Genomic DNA, 17,951 nt, shown 5'->3' with positions numbered 1-17,951 from the left:
ACTCCTTGTACTCAAGTATACCCATCTACATGCAAGTTTGGTATTCAGACTTCCTTTAGAGTCAGCAGAGATCTAGTTAATGCACTCAGAAACCTAGAGAGCAACTAGGCTGCTTAGGCACTAGCTGCCTACATTAAGGCAAGTTGAGTCACCCTCCAGACTCTGGTGACTGTATTGAGTAGATCTGTGCTAATACAGCAAGAACTTGGATGCCTCAGGCTCCTTTCAGCTGACTAACCATTGATGTCTCGTGCCATGGAAGCTGCTCCACAGTATCCTGGCTGATCTCCAGCTGTATCTTCAGAGGAGGCAAGTCATATCTGCCAGGACAATGTAGATGTCTCAGACATCCTATGACACCTGAAAAAAAATTGCAAGAAGGCTATGTGTAGGCACCACAGCACTGCCATTTGTCCTGAATAATGGGATGCATTTTGTGAAATCACTTCAACAGAAATGCTAAATTTTTCTGAGTCATTCATATATCGATATACTCATTAAGATGACAGTTGTATTCGAATGTTATATTTAACCCAGTAGAAAAGCCTACATCAATCATTCCTAGTGTTGGTAATCAGAGGAGACACTGCCATTTCAAACTCACTCCCCTTTCAGAAATTCATATGCCTCCTAAGCCCAAAGAATTACAGAAGAATGTAACTGTAGTACATTTAAACACGAACTAATGCATAACTATTTTTTTTTTTCATATTCAATCAAGTTTATGTATTGCTATTTTCTATTTTTTTCTCAGAGTAACCGAACGTTTCTTGTTCCTTACTTCACTATTATAATACAGGATGGTAGATGGCCAAAAGAAGAGGTAGAATATATTTCCATTTATATCTTATCTGGAAAATTATATCTGAAAAGTTCTTTGTTTTAAAAGATTATTCTCAGTGCAGAGATCTCTACCCAAAGCATTGTATCAAGCATAATAAACAGCGCACATTACATACAGCAAAACTTCACTTTCATAAATCCCATTTTCCAAGGCATGCTATGATAATGAAGATCATATTTTGTAACAACTTTTCATGTATGATAATGCAGCCTGTACATTTTGTTTGATTTTGACTACTGGTAAATTACTTAACATTTCAGATAAATTTAACAATTCATATATTTTATTCACAGGAAGAAGTCAAACAATTACACTGAACAATTAATGTGACTGACAACAGTTATTTTCAGGCCAGCTTAATCATTGGGTAGGGTGGTTTGGTTGTCAACTTTTTATTGTGTGAAGGAGGCATCTCTATTTTTGTCCTCTTCATGTTATGCCAGATGGGTCTCAGGTTTTGCAGCATGCACTGGTCATAGTTTATGGCCATGCCAAATACATAATGAGCGTGGGATCCAAGTAAAAATATACACCTTGCATCCTGTTTACACTTAGACAATTATAATAATTCAATCCTCTACTCATGGGTGATGCAACAGGGTTTCCATTCTAGGACATTAAACTCTGCCCACACGTGATGTATGCCCTTTGTTATTATGTGGTGTCTCAGTGCTGCAGCTGCATCTGGCAGACACTTCCATGTCTCCACTACAGCTGGATGTTACTGTCCTAACTCCTACTGAACCCTTTCAATGATGGGGACACTTATTCGTGTATTCTGAAGGTCTAACATGATTTCAGTTTCAGCAGGCAACCAATGTGAAAGAAATGAAATGGAAAGATTGGCACTCGTGGTGTGTTTAATTCATGGCGGTACTGCACCAAACACCAGTCAAAATGTCCATAAAAACAGTGTCTTGAGAGGCCAATTTTTCATGACTAACACTGTGGGTTACAGCAGGGGAAAATCAGTTTGATTAATTGTAACATTTGTTTTCATTTAATAGATTCATAGATTTCAAGGCCAAAAGGGAGCACTCTGATTATCTAGTCTGACCTCATGCAGAAGAGAGGCCACCGAGTTCCACTCAGTGATTCCTGCACAGACTGAGCAGTTCTTCCTTGGTCCATAAGGAAACACTCCAGGCAGCTATAGGGGTAAGCATTACCTCATGCAGTACACAGGGCTGTATCCTGAGCTCATTCTACCACCTTGTAAATCCTAAGGAGTTTTCTTTGCCAGATCAGGTCTTACATGGATGGAAGTGAAATCAGAATTTGGCTCATATTCCTCACAGTGTGGTAAATGGTGAAAAGATTTCTTCAGTCCACTGAATAAAAAAAGTCTGAGATATGTATTTTTGGTACTTATTTATCCTGTAATGTAATATTTAGACCAAATATTGTTTCAGTTAAAGTAGCCAGCTTCTGATCCTATCATGAATTTTGGCTCTTTCCAACTGACAAGGAAGAACCTTGAATACTTTCATTGGTAATTATAGGTATGACTATCTTTCTGCTTTGTACACATCATATTCACTCCTAATCCTGCACCAAAACCAGCACTTCTCATGGTGTCATAGCAAATCATCCCAAAGATTTCGTTTAAGAATCCACCATGTCCTTAAGCAGCTCTTTTCAAGCACATTTAGAAGCTATGTTCTTAACTTCAGACAAGAAAAAAGTAAAAAGAATGACATTATAAAATAAGAATCCCCGAGTGTAGTAAAATTACATATTTATCCTTATTGTTAAAAGCAAAACCAGCATATTTTAAACACAGCTCAATCTAACGTGACAAGAAGTGAAACAACTCAAGCACAGTCATTATTCAAGGTAATATTATGGAGCTCAGAAATATTCTGCATCTGTGCATCTGATTATAGCTAAATAGAAGACAAATACTGCTGTACTATAGTCAGTGGAGAAAATGGGGCTAGAACAGCTATGCTTGTCAACCAAGTTATTGGGAAGCTGAAGGTAGGTTTCTGCCAGCCAAACTTTTCAAGGTCTATATTTGGCTGAAACCATTTGATTTCTTTACTACATATATAATTTTATGCCCATCTGTTCTCTGTGTTGTGCATTGTATCACAGCCTTTTTCACAAGAAAAGGACGCTGTCCCTTTAAGTCATAAGGCTAAAGTGAATATATGAAAATGATCCTTGAAGCTATTACACTAACCATACTTCCCAAGTGATGTTCTCTAATATCAGAAAAAATGTTGCCATGGTGACTGGCCTGACTTGAAACAGTTTGGCTGATGCTGAGCTTCCTTTTCCTTTCCCAAAAAAAAGGGAAGAATTTCCAGGAAGGAAATTCTTTTAAGAGCAATCACTTACAACCTGTTGTTGATACCACATTGGTTGATTAACACTATTAGTGAGGAGAAATGGTCAGTTTTACAGACAGTGGGCTTGAAAGCAGGCTCTAACTTTACAAAATTATAGCGTGAAACACTGCTTACCTTTCTCAGCACACTGTCTAACCTCATGTCTGCTGGGTGGAAGTGGAGAATTCAAATGTTCATTAAAAATGCAGTAATGCTTGTAGTGGGTGAGTTCAGCATTAGCTGCCCATAGAGAAGGTGTACAGTGGCATGTAAAGGCTTGCTTTGATCCTTAGGAGCTTAGTTATTTGGTCTCACCATTAACAGGCATTTCACTTTAATCCTCTATTGGATTAAAAGGTGATCTTCTCATGATCCTCAAGATATGAACATTTCTTTGTTGAAAATTTTCTGTTCTTTGAATGGGATGCTGATAAGAAGAGAATATCAGAAGGACATTCCTCATGCTGCTCTGTCCACGTGCTGGAGCACAAGGCGCTAATAGCTAAACAAGGACTGAAGTCCACAAAAGGTCCCAGGCTCCAAAGAAAGGACACAGATGGCTTGCCAGTGTTTGAAGGTCAAGAATGAAAATTACAAGGCCCACATACAGCTTTACTTTTGCTGGTTAAGTCTACTAGGTATTTAGGTGATCCAATTGCCTAATGGTGTGTGTGCCTGGATTTCTGAAGAGATGTAAAATGAAGGCTTTTATACATGTAAACTGAAAGTGAGGGCAATCTATATGGAAAAAGTAGGCCGTATTAATTGCCTGGTACTTCAGACTTCTTGTATATTTCACAGAAATACATATATATATATATATATGTATTTAGTAGCCTCAGATCCCACTGTAAGTCTGGGAGTGGAGTTGGAGGGAAGGAGACTAGGATTCTTTTTGTCATCCCTTCCAGAGTGAAGCACCACTTTCTGCTGTGAATTGTCAAGGATAATTGTCTCTTTTCCCTTAACCCTCCAGTTATGCCATCCTTCCTGTGTCTGCATCCTTCACCTTCTGGCTGGCTTCTGTCACCACCAAGCTCCAGAATTACACTTCCTATTGCTACTTTTTCTTCTGGCCTCAGGGTCTTTTGCAGTTCTTTTGCACTTATGGTTCAAATGAAGTTCTTCCATCCTGACAAGGTTTCAAGCTGTTAATCTTGCACTTGCACATGGCCGGTTGCTTTGGAAACAAACACTAACTGTCGTGCATTGTAGGCAACAATTCATCCTTTTTGGATGTAGGTTTTGGGCTCTGAAGCACAGAAAGGGTAAAGGAGGCACATGTGGCCTGGGCAGATAATGACAGGACAAGGGGAAATGGTTTTAAACTAAAAAAGGGGAGATTTATATTATATTTTAATATGTATATGTATATATGTTCCACTCAGGAGTGACAAAGCACTGAAACAGGTTGCTCAGAGAAGTTGCCCAACCCTGGATGGGGCCCTGGGCAAACTGATCTAGTGGATGGCAATCCTGTCTGCAGCAGGGAGTTGGGACTTGTTGGGCTTTAAGGTCCCTTCCAACCCAAGCCATTCTGTGATTCTATGACTATGATATGGAATGAATCATAATGAACTGATGAATAGAAAATCAGTTTCTTGGCTAGTCGACCAAATAAACTGATGAAGAACTTCTGCATTCCTTTTTAGTCTACTCTTTTTGGTTGAAAAAAAAAAACAACTAAAAACAAAACACTAAAAACACAACAAAACACATGGTATGGCTTTCAGCTATGTTTAGCTTACAACACCTTTGCTTTGCTAGACCCTTTCTCCTGGAAAAGATCATTCTGAGCAACAGTATTTATATAAACATTTCAGAAACTAGAGACTAAAGATGATCTTCAAATGCAACAAGTAGTAGTGTTAGAACTGAGGATACCAGCAAAGCAAGAGTTGTAGGCAAAGTCTTTCAGTATATCAACTGTAACACTGGGGGGGGCAAAAGATGAGTATACAAGCCCTTCCTCAGTTCTCACTAGCTTATAGAAAGGCCCTTCCCTTTCCTGAAAGACAAAGAAGTATGTCTTCAACTTCCACAGAATTGCTCTCCAGAGTCTCTGATTGCTCTCTTCACACACACACCCATATGCAAACAAGTTTAAAAACCACTTATCTTGCACTGGCCAGCATCTGCCAAACACCATGTTCTATGAAAGGTTAGAAAGAAACATGGGATTCCTCTAACTTCAACAAGCAAACTGACTTTGACAACTAAATTTCCCCATAAATATGTTTAGAACTTCCTTTATATAGAAGTGTGAGTCATTCTGACAGGCTTAATTTGTACTGAAAAATGTATGTGTTAAACTTATTAGCCATTCAGGCTAGAGAGACTGTAAACAGTAGATTGATGACATTTGTACTTCATGTACTATACACTATGTGCTTACAAAGTGAGAATATAAGTGCTTGTGAAAGGCATGCTGAAGATTTGATAGAAATTTTATCCTAATCCCTTTCTTCTCTTGAGCTGAAGTTTCCTTGTTCTTTCACTTTTTAAAATGAGAATATGTATGAAAAGATGGCCCGTTTTTAACTGCATCATATTATGCCAAATGTATGGATATTTCCAGAAGAGCTAAACAACTACTAAAGATAAATATAACAGTTCAGTGGAATTAATAAAGCACTGCATCATAGACAAAATAAATAAGTTTGAAGACCCATCAGCTGAGTCTAAGGAAATGTTAAGGAGACACAAGTTCAAGCCTTTGTTCAGTAACCTTGAGGATATCTGGGTCTGAACATCTCTGGCTTGTTTTCTGTGTTAAAGCATGCCTGACTTGTAAATAAAAGTGAGAGTGGAAGGGAAAGGGAAATTACAAAGTCAAGTATGATTTAGTTGGGAAATCTCCCAACCTCTCTTGCTTCTTTGTATTAAAATAAAAGCTTTCTAGAAGGTAATTCTATACTCAGGTCATCATAACCCACCTATGTATATGCAGATGAACTCAGTCAGCTTGAACTGACTTCTGAGCAAAACCTGTACATGCCTCTGTGCCAACCTGTTTGGGAGAGCTGGCAGCTTCCCCAGGTAGGGAAAAACAGGCAGGAGAGTTCATGAGCAATCTCCAGGATTTGAGACTACTCACCAAACTGTTGGATCAAGTACTTGGGTCTCAAGCATTGATACCAAGAGAGGTACAGGTCCCATCTTCATAATCAAACAGTAGAAAAAGACATGCAGTTTGAGAAGACTCGCTTATTGTACTGTGATGCTGGCCCTCTGGATGTTGTATCTTGATGGTGGGACTTACTTAGGATTCACATCATCCTGTCTTGGTAGATGGAGCTCAGAGTGCAAAGCCCTAGCTAAAGCTGAGGCTGATCTGATCAGTATAATGCTTTCCTTGTCTCCAATTCTTTGGCAAACAGCTGTTCAAGAAGCTTCAAGAAGCCTAGCCATATCATGTAGAGCACATTATGTCCATGTCCTTTTTATTTACTCTACTGAGAATTTTTGATAGCCAAATATTTAAAAATTCAACTGTAATATGGAGAGGAAGTGTCTACCTTAAGGACTCTAAGGATTTGCTTATAAATCATAACCTTGTCACTGATACTTGAAAAATCTTTGTGGCTTATCAAATCCAATAATTACACCTGTAGCCAGGAAGAAGATGTCTGCTGAAGTTATTTTCTATTGTTCTCCTTATCTTCTTCCTCCCTTTGGAATGAACTGTGAGCATGGAAGAGAGAATAATATGAAAACACAGTCCCCAGTCAAATAATAACCCATGAAAACAAAAGCAGATTAGAGGTGTACAGAACTGAACACTCATCTGATCTGCATGCTCCAATTCTATGAACTCATGCATAACATGCAGCATTGGTGTGATGTCCTTTGCAGAGAATATTGTTTCTTTTCCCTTGCAGGGAACTTTACTCCTGGGAATCTATTGCGCTGTTATCTTCCACAGCAAATGATGGCAGCCTGGTGGAATAGTTAATGAACACATGACTCATCTGGGGCACTGTAACTTCTGTGTGTGTTTGTGTTTGCTTTGCGTTACAAACCTTCAACAAGCTAAACATGCACATACAGTGTCAGATCTGTTCCATGAGCTGTACACTACATACATGGGCTGGACTGCAGATCTCCAAAGTCCTAAAAGATTAGGACTCCAAAGACACATCAGGAAAGGATATGATTGTATATCTGATTGTGATGTGATTGTACATACAGAATAAGTACACTTATAAAAGTACAGATTAAAGACAACGTGGGTCTTTTGGGTGTTTTCTTGATAGGACTTCAATAAGTCTGTTGTTTCCCGTTTTTGACTATAGTGAATCAGAATAGAGGAATGCAAGTGTTTGTCTTTGTGCTCTTGTTGCTCTGGGACTATAAAGCTGATTCTATGTTGTAGTGAAAGTTAGACCATGGCAGAAAATAAAACAAAGAAACTCACTCAACAGCTAACATCTTTAAAAATATTTTCTACACTTACAGATGTTAATTTAAAAATCAACAAAATACCAGAATTATTGTTTGTGAATTTTTCATTCAGTTCCTTAGGTTACAGTCTTGAATTAAATAATCACACATGATTTCTTCCATTCTGCCAGGGGTATGAATCAGAATTATGCCATGAAGGCATCTGTTGTCTGTTAAGTCCCCTGACTCATTTGTTGCACAAGTTGGAAGATGTGAAATGAATGAGGCAGGGGACAGAAGGGAGAAAGTGGGTTGTCTTGTGGCTGAGGTAGATGAACGTCACTCAGGAGAGCTGGATTTCATCCCTGTCTCTGACACAAGGATCATGAGAAAAGCTGTATAAATCATTTAAGCCAGAATTGTTATTTCCAGTTATGAAAAAGTGGAATTATATCCCATGTTTGGTTATGGATTTCATTTCTTTCACAGATCTTGCTACAGTGAAATAGCTTTCTGCCCTTCTGCTTTGTTCTTCCTCTGCTGAGCCCATGAGAGAGCTGAGTATCCCTGTCCTGGAGGAATCACAGAATTGTAGGTGTTAGAAGGGACCTCCAGAGATCATTGAGTCCAGCCCCCCTGCCAAAGCAGGTTCCCTACACCAGGTTGCACAGGTAGGCATCCAGGTGGGTCTTGAATATCTCCACAGAAAGAGACTCCACAACCCCCCTGGGCAACCTGTTCCAGTGCTCTGTCACCCTCACCGTAAATAAGTCATTGCGCACATTCATGCAGAACTTCCTATGCTTCAGTTTCTGGCTGTTTCCCCTTGTCCTGTCTCCACACACTGCTGAGAAGAGTCTGGACTCATCACTTTGACCCCCGTACCTTAGATATTTATAGACCCCTCTCGGTCTTCTTTTCTCAAGGCAGAGCTCAGACCCAGTTGACTTAGCCTTTCTTCATAGGGGAGATGCTCCAGGCCCTTCATCATCTTTGTGGCCCTCCACTGGACTCTTTTCAAGAGGTCCCTGTCTTTTTTGTATTGAGGAGCCCAGAACTGGACGCAGTTATCCAGATGAAGCCTTACCAGGCCAGAGTAGAAGATCACCTCCCTCGACCTGCTGGCCATGTTCTTTTTAATGCACCCCAGTATGCCATTGGCCTTTTTGGCCATGAGGGCACACTGCTGGCTCATGGCCAACCTGTCGTCCACCAGAACACCCAGGTCCCGCTCTGCAGATCTCCTCTTCAGCAGGTCATCCTCCAACCTGTACTGGTGCATGCAATTATTCCTCCATAGGTGCAAGACTCTACACTTACTTTTGTTAAACCTCATTCGGTTTCTTACTGCCCAGCTCTCCAGCCTGTCCAGGTCTCGCTGAATGGCAGCACAGCCTCCAAGCATGTCAGCCAATCCTCCCAACTTTGTATCAGAAGCAAACTTGCTGAAGGTGGCCACTATCCCCTCATCAAGGTCATTGATGAAGATGCTGAACAAGACCGGACTCAGCACCAACCCCTGGGGAACACCACTAGTTACAGGTTTCCATCCGGACTCTGCACTGCCAATGACGACCCTCTGTGCTCTGCTAATCAGCCAGTTCTCAACCCACCTCACTGTCCACTCATCTATTCCACACTTCCTCAGCTTTTTTATAAGGATGTCATGAGAGACAGTATCAAATGCCCTGCTGAAATCAAGGTAGACTACATCCACCACTCTCCCCCCATCCACCCAGCCAGTGACATCATAGAAGTCTACCAGGTTGGTCGAGCATGACTTCCCCTTGATGAACCCATGCTGACTACTCCTGATAACCTCCATGTGAGGACCTTGGAAATTGTATTTCAGGCTCTGTGGCTCCTCCAGAGCTCTTGAATGAAGGTTGGGGTATAGATAACTCAGGAATGGGAAGAAAACTGTCCAAGGAGGTGAGGTGGTATGGACTGCGCAGCCACTGTAGTACTATTGTCCAATTACACTGTGTAGTTGAAATGCTAAGTCATGGCCTGAAACAGTGATTGCGCACTTGGTGGCCAACCCAGGGGAGCTCAGTTGCAAGCAATGCAACTGGGTGATTGGAAGGGGTGGAGCCAGGATCCACCCCTTCCCAGACCTCATTTAAAGGTTGGCAGTGGAGGTAAGGGTATTTCTTGTTAGAGATTCCTGTCTACCTGGGGCCTTTCAAAAGTAAGTAGGTTTAATTTTTTTTTATTACCCCTTCCTTTATTTCTGTGTCTGTAGCTGTTGTGTTTGGGCTTGTTCTCATTTGCTGTAGACAAAGACTTTGCCACACTGCTGTTATCATCCTAGTATATCATTACACTCTTGTAACATTTTTTCCATGGCCAATAATGAGGACAAAACAATGTCAGACTTTGTTCATATTAAATTTGTTGGGTTTGTCCTTCTCCTCCTGGGCATTCCCATGTGTTGTCCCACACAGATGCCACACTGTTCATCTGCAGTGCTGTCACTGACAGAGGTTGACTTCTTGCTCTGGGGACAGTTTCTTTAGCAGGGCCTGTTGTGACAGGATGAGGGGAAATGGCTTCAAACTGAATGAGGAGAGATTTAGACTGGATATAGGGAAATAATTTTGTTTGTTTTGTTTTATGATGAGTGTAGTAAAGCACTGGAACAAGAGGTGATAGATGCTCCATCCCTGGAGACATTCAAGATCAGATTGGAGCAGACTCTGAGCAGCCTGACTAGCTGTAGATGTCCCTGTTCATTGCAGGGATTTGGACTAGATGATCTTTAAAGGTCCCTTCCAACTCAATGAGTTCTATGATTCTGTGACCTAATGAGAATCTTGTAGACCTCACAAAGGAAAACAAGCAGAGCACAGGGCATGTAGTCAGGCATAGAGGTAAGCTGAAAGGTCTGGGGCTTAGTCTGAATGATGATGATTGTGTTCCACTTCTTTGCCCTTTACATCTAACTCTTGAGCTGGATGTCCTTGTTCTAGTATCATTCTAGTCCCATCCCAGTCCTATGCCTAGCACTTCACTAATCATCTCAGAAATGACTCATTTGGGGATTCTTAACCTCAGTGCTCTCTTTTCTTTTAAATCTTTTTTCCCTCAGGAAATCTTATGTCAGTCTTTATCAACTCTCTCTTTTTTTTTTTTTTTTTTTTTTTTTTTTTTGTTATTTCTCAACACAAGCAATCAGCCTCATCCCATTCTTCGTGCACTTCTGTGAACAGTTTCTCTCTATATGTGTAGTTCCACATCATCCCTCAGCATGGTCATACCACCTGCTTGGACCTATACCTCACCTCTGCATACCTAGGCAGAGGTGCATACCTTTGTGAGACTTACCAAAATGCTGTGTCTTTGCCTTGTTTCAGTCCAAGTTTATATTCCTTTATCGACATATAGACCTAGTCTCATTTTCCTACACACTTCTTCCTCATAGCCTTTGATCTACCTTTTGTTTTTCTTTTTTTTCCTGGAGGATGAAGGCAGCTTCTTCCTCTCTGTGATGCTTGGTTTTGCTGGTGAGTGAACTGGGATTGCGAGAGAGAGCAGATCCCCAGAGCAACATCCAGTGTGCGGAATGCCTAGAGTATATTGGGACAATCACTGCAGAGGAAAACTAGATTTCTTTCTTTTAGCCATATGCTGCAGAATAATTTTAAATTATATTATTTTATTTTTCCAGTGCCTGTAAGCATGTACAGTTCAGTCACATATAGCTGGTATAAAGGTGGGACATGCTTAGTGAAGAGACACTGCCTGAGGATTTCAGCTATTAAATTCCGGCAAGTCTTTGTGAGGTATGTGTAAACTACTACTTGTCACAGACTTGTGCGTTTTTAGGATGTGGATGTATTTCACAGGGAAAAAACTGAATAAACAAGGTTTATTTTTAACTGAAGCTCAGCTCTTCCTCCACACAAAGTTCCTGGAAAGCACAGAGCGCCTAAGCTTTGTAGCTAATTTTTTTAGTGTTATTTAGCTGCAATTTCTCTCTCTTTCTCTCTCTCTTTCTCTCTCTCTCTCTTTCTCTTTTTTAAAGCTACTTTGTTTGTGAAAAGATCTTGGCTACTTTTAGAATTAAGGTAGCATGGGGTAGATGACAAGTGTGAAACCTCAGCCCTCAACACTTAAAGTTTCTCAAAGCTGTAAATGAAAATGAGATTGCATGATAAGAAATGTCAGAAAGCCTTAGCAGGGATGAAAATGGAGTATTTCCATGATGAAGTACAAATAGAGCTGCTTTGTGTCCACGCTTTATTTAGCCAGATATTTTCTTTGGTGCCTATTAGATTATCTCCAGCCTTCGTACTCATGGACCATATAGGCACATAGATAAAAAGCAAATGTCTTTCCTTATCTTTCAATGTCTTTTTAAAAGTTTTTTGTTTTTTTTTTTAGGAGTTAGATGTAGATATCCTTTTTTCACTGAGGAGTAACTACCTTGAAAGGAATGGAGAAAGTGAATATCAGAGAATCATAAAATTGAATTTGGGTTGAAAGGATCTCAAAAATCACTTAGTTCCAACTCCTCTGTCAGGGGCAGGGACGTCTGCTAAACCAGGTTGCCTGAAGCCTCATCCAGCCTGGCCTTGAATGCCTCTATGGATGGGCAACTTGTTCCCGTACCTCACCACCCTCATCATGGAAACTTTCTGCCTTATATCCAATGTATTGGAACACACTGGATTCGCCTGGCTGTAGCAGTGTATCATAGCCTCTAAAAGGCAAGTCCTGGCCATGTGCATTCCTGCAGAGGAGTGGGACTGCCTCTCCAGCACATGCAGCTGAGCTCTGGGAAGCCCCAAGCAGGGCCATTTGTATTCATTTTGGCTGTGAAGTTTGTCTTCAGGGAGGGGTGTGGGAGATCTCACAGCTCTACTGCTGAGTAACTTTTGTTATGGAAACTTGTTTTTAATGTGTTCCATACGAATCCTTAGAAAATGAACCACTTGAAGAGTTTATCATAATTCTAAGTCTAGGTAAACAACCCGATAAAGAATGGAAAATATGTATTTTGTCAGAAGGCATCACTAAAAAATGTTCACATATGGCAACAATTTCCTCAGTATTCGACAAAGGATTGGCCTAGGAGTCCTCCTCTGTAGATACAGATCAGATTTATCACTGTGGTAATGTCACCTGACTTGTACAATGTTTAGGCTGTGAGTCAGCAGAGGAATGGAGTTTTCCAGTGTGTACAGTATTTATCTTGTCCTCTTCCACTATCTGGCTCTGATTTTTGTTTTTAACATTATTAAGGAGTGATGCTTCCTAGTTAAAATTACGAATGAGTTTGTCTTAAAAGTTTGCTTTGGCTTTTCTCTGTGAGCTGCCCCACCTCGCCTCTGCAGCAGGATCTCATAGCTGGTAATCTGAGCTGAGAACAAGAGAATGTTATGTCTTTCCACAGTGTGAGGTGAGCAGGAGGAAGGTTTTCAGGATTAGGGTGATTAGAGAATGGGAAGGACTCCCATGGCAGAAAAAGGAATCCTCCCTACTTTGCTGCTTTGTTAACCATCTTCATGAAATGAGCTGAGAAATGCTTTATTACTTTGTGCAGTGTTTCGGATATTTCCTGAGAAAACAGACCCTGTTTTAGTCATCACAACTTGAGGACAGGCAGTGGTAAGAATAAAGGAAATTAACCCTTTGTGATGAGCTGAACAGGCTCTGGATTTGTGTGCTCTGTGTCTTTGGGGAAGAAACGTAGACATAGATACAGCATTTTAAGATCTTAGTGAAGGGTTTGTGCTTTCAAATATGTGACCCAGATAAATAGAAAGTGAGCCTGGGGCCACTGGAGTTGCAGACCCCTCTGTTGTGCTGATGTGTCCCTATGTGTGCAGTGCTTCTCTATGCCCATCACAGCCCCTGCTCACCCAGACCTCACAAAGAAAAGCCACATCTATCTGAAGCCCTGGGGTGCCTCAGTGCTGAGGAACGTCTGGATTTTAAAAGATCTGAAATATTTCTTGATTGTTTTGGTTTGGTTTAGATTTCTTCAAGTAAGGTCACTTGTAGGAAGCTTGTGAACGCAATTCTTTTGTGAGGTACCTGTTCTTAAACAATGGCTTTGTAGGAACTGTGGGAGCCTAATGGAAGGACGTAAATTACACTCTGCATGCCATGCACTGTGTCCCATAACACCCAGATATCTTTTTACTGGATTTATCCCTGGACTCTTCTCCCTGAAGAACAGTGTAGGGCATCAAAACTCAGTTCAGTTCAGTGCTCATATACTTTGGTTTTAGTTCAGTGTATCATCTAGAGTTGCAAAGTTGTCTCTCATGTTCTGGGATTGCTCAATCAGTGCAGTGCTTGCACGCACCCACAGCACTTCCTCTGTTAATCCAATGGACGTAGGACATATTTACTTACAAGGCATGCAGTCCACATGACTGTGCATAAAATTGTTGATAAGTAGGGCTGAAAGAACCTCAGGAAATCATATGTTGCATCTCCCAGGCCAGAGTAGGTCAACAATGTGTTTGACTTGTGATTTGTCAGGATAGCCCTGGAGACATTCAAGGCCAGGCTGGATGTGGCTCTGGGCAGCCTGGTCTGGTGGTTGGTGACCCCGCACATAGCAGGGGGGTTGAAACTGGATGATCATTGTGGTCCTTTTCAACCCCGGTCACATTAAGATTCTGTGCCTCACAGTGTTCCCAGGTGATCTGTTACACCAGGCACATCATGTATTCTTTGCTTCTTCCTTGTTCTGTCCTTTAAGCTCATTATGCTTTTTCCTTATCTGCTCCCAGAAACAGAGAACAGATTATTCTTTTTCTCTCTGCATTATTATTATTATTATTATTTTTAATTTGAACACTGTTCTGGGCCTCCTTGCTATTTTTGAGACTATATTTCTCTTAATTTTTGCTGGTAAGCCATGTAGTCTGGATCTGACACATCCAGATTTGTGCTGGTGAGGTCTGAAGTAAGTTTTTGGTTAAAAAGAAAATAACATGGCAACACCATTGTGATGGGAACAGCTGCGTGTTACTGAACCAGAAACATGCATTTTTGTGTGTGGCTGACTGACTCATCCCAAATGTAGATTTGGGAAGAAACAGTAGGTTTTAAGTACCCAGATCTTATCTGGAAAGAAAAAAATTGGGAAGGTATAAATCTTAGATTTGTATCATTTAGCTTACTGAATCTAGCTGGTTACCTGCACTCTGTTTTGAAGAAAAAGTGGAGTACCTCATTGGTGCTTTTCAGAAGTGGGAAGTGGATATTTACATCAACTTTAGAGCTGAAGCCAGTATAACTGAAACTATACAACAAGCCATGCCACCTGAAAGTATGTGACTGACTTAAAATAGTAAGCTCTGGAAATGAGGAAGCATTATTAACTATTTTTACTTGACTTTGGTTTATGAGCCTGCATGGGTAATGTGTTAGAACGTTTCCAAGCTTTCTCCTGGAAGCCTCTGTGAAAGACTGAAAACTGAGATACTTGGCTAATCACTTGGCTCTAGAAAGAGAGACTTTGGGAGAGCACCAAATGTTGTAATTACATTACTAAAATAGGTGTCATAACATTTTGCTTCTTTTTTTTGTGTGAAAACGAGAGAGCTACAGTTGTTGACGAGTTCTTGGATAAGAATAAGGTGACTCACATTGGAGCTCATACAGCCATCTCAAACATCAAGCTTGATTCATCCCTACTTGTCACTGTGAGGGATTTCAGAGTGTTGTGATAACTGTTTGACAAGAAGAGAATTCAGACAGGGTCACATTGCAACTCCCTATGCCATACATGGTGGGCCCAGGGGCACCTTAAAGATTTAAGACTGAAGGGCAAGAGAGTATGACCTTAGCTGACACATCAGGTGGAAATAGACCATCTGAGTTATGCTCAAACTTATCATTCACTTTTCACAAGTTTACTGTGAGATGTGGGAACCACCAATACTTATTATGCAAAACAGTCAATAATGCTTAGGGAGAATTTGTGGGCATGTACACTGACATAACAGATAGCTGTATCTCTAACTCTAAAAGATGTTTTGCTTTCTATTGATTAGGATTTTGAGAAGGGAGAAATATTTAAACTGAAGATAGAGCTACAATTATGTGTGATGGATCTCAATGTAATTCAAATATTTACTTAATGCATGGCAATTTAAATGAATTAGACATTAGTCTACAATTGCAATCAAAATGTGTTTTCCCTAAGACTTTAGCTGTTCTAATGATTCTTTAAGTGTAAAGAAAAGCCTGCTGCTTGATTGAAACATGTCCAAAAGGCATCACAGCTGACAGGAACTTGAATTGGTCTTCAGCATTCATTTCTGAGAGCAGAGGCAACGTAATCTGACAGCAGATGTTAAGCAGGCAGCATTTCTCTTTTGCTCCTAAGAGCAGCTGACAAGGATGTGTGGCTCAGTTTAAAGCAAACAAACAAACAAGACTGCCACTAAGTTGTTCAGTTAAAACTGGGTTGCCTTCCTTGGACAGAAGCACCATTTCAATAACAGCAGCGGTAATTAACAGGTTCTAGTTATCTGTAGAAAAGAGTAGTTTGTGATTTATTTATTTTTCCTTATTCTGATATTTCTAAACTCTCTGTTCTGATTTTTCTTGATTTAACATTCTCTTTTACTGTAGCAAACTGATCTACATTTCCTTAAGCTAAGGAGCCCTGACAATGTTTTTGCCTCCTAGGCAGGAATATTTGATCCTTATTTATTTCCAGAGCCTCTTGAGCTTTTCTTGGAGCTTGAATATAAATCTTACTTATCTTTTAGTTGTCCAATGGCTTCTTATTTATCCTCTGTAAAACGTAAATTTTTAGAGGAGGGATTAAAACCTTTTACCCCATACTGGCTTTCCTCAATAACCAGTGCACCCTATGGCTTAGTGGTTAGAGCTTTCAAAACTCAGCAGAGGATACATTTTCATCATAAGGCATGTAAGCATCTGCATCAAGATGTCTACTTGTTCTGGAAGATTCTAAACTCCAGTGATAGTCATTGGCAAGTGGAGCTTAAAGAGCAATTTAGATGACAAGCTACTATCTCTTAGGATATGAGTTAAATAGTTCTGCTTACTGTACTAGAAAGTCCTCCACAGACTGCTAAGGGAGGCTAGATACCTCTAGCATTTATTTTGCTTTATTTATGTGCCCTATCTTCGAGTAGAATCTCATCTGGAAGATTCCAGTCTGTCAACCCACTGTAGATGCCTAGCAGAAATTTAGCATCCACATGGGTTTGACAGATATGATACAGAGCCTATGAGAAAACTGCACTTTTGAAGGAGCATTAGCAGAAGAACAGGTAGACAGCACTGTATATCTATCTTTGAGCAAAAGCATTGAGTATGCAGGATGGGATTTAGTTGCCAAGGCATAGGTGCTCATTGTTTTCTGAGGCACTCCTTGCCATTTTAGGAATTCTTGGGGATCATGGATGTGATGAAGAATTTTTGGTATGCCTGTGTTTTCTGGAGCAGCAGCTATATGTTTTAGTTACACTCAGACTCCCGAAGCATCACTAGATTTATGTTCAGGAAATAGATTCCTAGCTCGAGAGCAGTTGAGTCCCAGTGTAATCCCCACATGGAGAAGGGGGGACTGTTTTCAAGCATCCCATGTCCTGGGTGAATGTAGTTGCAGAAATAATCAGTAAAAGGATGTTGGCTGCAGCCCTTTGTCTGTTGCTTTGCTTTTTAACATAAAGATGGAATAAGTATTTAACCACCTGCCATGAACCCAGTACATAGAAATTCAGACCTAGGAAGAAGATCTTAATATGAGTCCTTCTCAGAATATCCTACAGAAATAGTTGATGTGGCTCTTGTCAAGAGAGAGCTTTCAGTAGATCCTTTTCTTAATTATGGTCTCTTTGCAACAGCTGTGAACACAGGAATTTGAACACTGGGCCTTTTATGCTGGGGGTTGTGAAAAGCAAAAATGTTGTTTATTTATTCACTGCTTTGGATGTATCTTGATCTTCCTGGTGTCCCAAGCACAGGCACAGAATCTGCTCTAATCCAGGAGATTCTGCGTAGGAAATGGCTGTTAGGCCCTTTCTGATAGGACAGAGAAAACATAGGATCTGAACCATGCTGAGCTTGTGTATGAAATGCAATATACTTCTAGGAACAGAAGAGAGTTCAAAACTGGTTTGAGTCCATAATCAACAGTGATGCTAATTTAATTTATAGTAGATTAAATGTCTCATTCTGGTTAATGTTTCATTATTATAAAGATCTGTTCATGGGATCTTCAGTATTTTTTGGTTCTCTGTAGAGACTTATCAGCAATAAGTTCATTAGTCAAGAACCAATTAAGTAACAATGATTAAAGGGAATGGGAAGCTTTCCTTATGCTTCTCTTAACTGTGAAGGCACTGAGCCTTTGTCTCTGTATTTCTGCTGTGGCCTCTTTATTCTTG

The sequence above is a fragment of the Excalfactoria chinensis genome, chromosome 3 (genome assembly GCF_039878825.1).
Source record: "Excalfactoria chinensis isolate bCotChi1 chromosome 3, bCotChi1.hap2, whole genome shotgun sequence".
NCBI lineage: Eukaryota > Metazoa > Chordata > Aves > Galliformes > Phasianidae > Excalfactoria > Excalfactoria chinensis.
Note: the sequence above shows the minus strand (reverse complement) of the source record.